Source organism: Littorina saxatilis, linkage group LG9 (assembly GCF_037325665.1).
Source record: "Littorina saxatilis isolate snail1 linkage group LG9, US_GU_Lsax_2.0, whole genome shotgun sequence".
NCBI lineage: Eukaryota > Metazoa > Mollusca > Gastropoda > Littorinimorpha > Littorinidae > Littorina > Littorina saxatilis.
Genome location: NC_090253.1, coordinates 23819843 through 23824306, shown reverse-complemented (window position 1 = coordinate 23824306; position 4464 = coordinate 23819843).

The following is a 4464-nucleotide window of genomic DNA, read 5'->3' as shown; positions in this document are numbered from 1 at the left end:
AAGTTATGACTAAATGTTTTAACATAGAGGGGGGAATCGAGACGAGGGTCGTGGTGTGTGTGTGTGTGTGTGTGTGTGTGTGTGTGTGTGTGTGTGTGTGTGTGTGTGTGTGTGTGTGTGCGTGCGTGTAGAGCGATTCAGACCAAACTACTGGACCGATCTTTATGAAATTTGACATGAGAGTTCCTGGGTATGATATCCCCATACGTTTTTTTCATTGTTTTGATAAATGTCTTTGATGACGTCATATCCGGCTTTTCGTGAAAGTTGAGGCGGCACTGTCACGCTCTCATTTTTTAACCAAAATGGTTGAAATTTTGGTCAAGTAATGTTCGACGAAGCCCGGACTTCGGTATTGCATTTCAGCTTGGTGGCTTAAAATTTAGTTAATGACTTTGGTCATTAAAAATCTGAAAATTGTAAAACAAATTTTTTTTTATAAAACTATCCAAATTTACGTTCATCTTATTCTCCATCATTTGCTGATTCCAAAAACATATAAATATGTTATATTTGGATTAAAAACAAGCTCTAAAAATTAAATAGCCCCCTGTCGATATTTATCGACTAAGTTCCTTTGTGTTGCATTGTTGTGCAAGATGACTGAGTGTGTGCAAGAAACCACTTTGACCATTCACCTAAAAATTACATGAAGGAACGTCTGGGAACCTGCTGATTTGAATCAGCAAATTTTCTTGTCGCTATTGATTTGACAAACACGGTGTAGTCACATACAATCCGATCACAACGCGCAGTTCCATTATCAGCCTGTTATTCAAGATCAGAGTACAGGATGCAAGATCTTGGCCTGGAATGACCCTCCCGACGCCGCCCCCCACCCTTAAAAGAAAAAGAAAAAAAGAAAAAAGTATTCTTCAAAAGCTGCCTGTAGAGTTGCTGGTCGTTTTGTCTGTACTGACCTCAAGGAAGTGACCTTTTCTGGTGTCAGCGTGCCAACATAATTGAGCAAAAACTACCCTTCTGCATGTACGTAAAATGAAAAAGGTTCTAAAAGACTCGTATCTTTTTACGCTTGTTATTTCAAATCTTGTTGAAAGGAATTCATCATTAGAAGAAATACAAATCTGACGATGGGTGGCCGAGTGGTAAACGCACTTGCCTCGGAAGCGAGAGGTTGCGAGTTGGACCCTGGGTCAGGGCGTTAGCAATTTTCTCCCCCCTTTCCTAACCTAGGTGGTGGGTTCAAGTGCTAGTCTTTCGGATGAGACGAAAAACCGAGGTCCCTTCGTGTACACTACATTGGGGTGTGCACGTTAAAGATCCCACGATTGACAAAAGGGTCTTTCCTGGCAAAATTGTATAGGCATAGATAAAAATGTCCACCAAATACCCGTGTGACTTGGAATAATAGGCCGTGAAAGGTGAATGCTCGCCCTAATAGGCTTGAGGTTTGCTAGTCGATGTGAATGCGTGATATATTGTGTAAAAAATTCCATCTCACACGGCATAAATAAATCCCTGCGCCTTGAATCCGTGGTTGAGATATGTGCGCGATATAAATTGCATAAAATAAATAAATAAAATAAATAAAAGGCTACAAAGAATGTGTCAAAATCATAACAACTTTTTGAGGAAGATCAGGTTGGGCAAAGCCTCCCCCGCCACCTTAAAAAAAAAAAAGAAAAAAGAAAATTCCGTGCAATCTCGAGAAAAAAAAGCCTTGAACCGTTGGCGACCTGTCAACACCCACTTTGGTGTGAGCACTGCGTCACCGGTTTACCCTTCCGACACTCACATCCACACGATTGCATCCTCCTCAGTCGTGCTTTGGTGAGACCAGGGCTGTTACATCACACTTCTGGTCACATTTCTAATGGCCAAGTCGTTTGTTTATTGTTGTATCTTCACTGAACATCTGAAGTGTTCCCCCTTTGAACACTCTGTCAGTAACCACATTTTGAACACAGTGTTGTGACATACATGTTGTACATAAATATACTAGCAAAAGTAGCACACATGATTAACACTAGTGTTTTATTGAAAAGGTGTTCACAAGTGGAACACTTCTACTAATAAGAGTGTTGTCTCGAGAACCCAGGGTAAAAGTGATTCAGCATCAATATTGTATTAGTCTCTTTTTGTTTTCCTCCTGGGTCTACTTCTTTCAACCTAGGGGAAGGGCTCCTAATATGGACCGGCTCCTATTATGGACCACCTCCTGTTCTGACAAACTAACGGCGCTAGAGCGCTCAAAACAATTTCATTGGCTGTATTCACCCTCTCTGGATAACTTGCACATGTCAAAACAGTTGCAGAATCATAAACCTCAAAACCGTTAGGCTTTTTCTCTTTTTTTCACTTTTGGCAGGGTTCACTCTAAATTTGCCGCCTAAAACGGACTTGTTTCTGTCCACAGCCAAAGCTTTTATCACACAAAAATTACTACATATGACAGCTATAAGACCGTATTTGTAAAATGTTAGTAGTGTTGACCCCGAGTTTCTACTGCAAACAGAAAATAATTGCAAAATCTCAAAGTATGTGTGAGTCCCCTAATATGGACCACCTTCAACAAATCGAAGAAAATAAAAGCTAAAGGCTATTTTCATTAATTCATTAAGAAGCTTGCTGTAAATAACCTATAACTAGCCCTCGAGATTTAAAAAAAATATAACAAATAGTCTTCTTTTCGTGGAAGTTGTTAATTTCACTTATTTTCACTCTGTTTTTGATATGCTTCTTTAGTTTCCTGGTGTGCTTCAAATAATGCTCTCATCAACCTGAAACAGATAAATCTAAAGCATATTTTAATTAGTCTGACTTGCCCACCAAGTTGTATCATGTTATTTTGAAGTATAGGGGGCTGTTTACAGTGATTCGAGAAGGCCGCTTCCCTGGTCCATATTAGGCGCCCAGGCTCCTAATATAGACCATTTGTAATTTTTTCTGTATTTAATTTTTGCTGAATATCGATCAAAGCTATTACACTGTAATTAGGCCTAACGGTTCACCTAAGAGAGAAGGACTACCAAACACAAAATGAAACTTCTCTTCAAGAAAACAGCCTAGTTATCAGCATGAAACAAAAAGTGGTCCATATTAGGAGCCCTTCCCCTATTTACATTTAATGCGTATCACAACAAAATGTACAAGGTTCCTTAAAACTCAGATTGTATTGCAGTCGGTACTTTATAGATCTTGTTAAAAACTTAAAAATAAAAATCGTGTCCGGAGATAGGCCAAGTAAGCGACACGCATGTGGTTATCATTCAAAATTGATATTTTATTCAGATGATGTGGAGAAAAATGACGAAACCCACACATGGGGGGTGGAAGACATGCTACAGTTGAACCTGCTCTGGTGACCACCTCTCGATGACGACCACCTGTCTATTACGACCCCCGCAAGGTATCTCGGACAAGTGTTCCCCTATATTGTTTGTTTGTTCGTTCATGGGCTGAAACTCCCACGGCTTTTACGTGTATGACCGTTTTTACCCCGCCATTTAGGCAGCCATACGCCGGTTTCGGAGGAAGCATGCTGGGTATTTTCGTGTTTCTATAACCCACCGAACTCTGACATAGATTAGAGGATCTTTTTCGTGCGCACTTGGTCTTGTGCTTGCGTGTACACACGGGGGGTGTTCGGACACCGAGGAGAGTCTGCACACAAAGTTGACTCTGAGAAATAAATCTCTCGCCGAACGTGGGGACGAACTCACGCTGACAGCGGCCAACTGGATACAAATCCAGCGCGTTACCGACTGAGCTACATCCCCGCCGTTCCCCTATATGATGACTGCACCTTTCCATAGCGACCGCCCGTCTATAGCGACCAATTTTGGTGGGTCCCTTGTGTGGTCGTCATACGGAGAAGCTTGACTGTTGCAGTACTAAAGAAGATACAGATCGCGTGAAACGGCTGAGTTTTACCGAATTCTATGTTCGATGGGGGAACAAGCACAACAAGAAAGTCCAAGTTGACGGACATCGCTGTAAAGATCTTTCTGGGTGTCACACACTTCCACCACCCCCCCCCCCCGGTCCACCCCACCCCCTGGCCTACACCACACACAGTCTTGATTTCACGTGCGCGCTCACACACGCACATATCTAACCCCCCCCCCCCCCTACACACACACACAGTCTCACCCTTGAGGAAATATTCATGTGTTCGTGGTAGCTCTCTATAATTATGGCTCCGTTTCCTCTTCAAACATACTGACTGCAGCTGTCAAACCTTTTTGGGGGGGGGGGTTGTCAGTCGTGACGCGCCAAAAGGGAGATAAATGAGATCCCGTGATGCCAGACATTTCCAAGCGCCCTCTACCGGGCTGTCCGGGTCGGTGACGAAGCAGATAATGCCTTTGCCATCGACCCATCAGAAGAAGAAGAAGAAGCACTTATTGTATCGATCTTCTATCTCCAAATTGACGCCTTGTGACAGACCTGTGCCCTCTCCCCAAAAGCACGTTTTGTTCTGCAAGTGTTTGAAGACGCCGA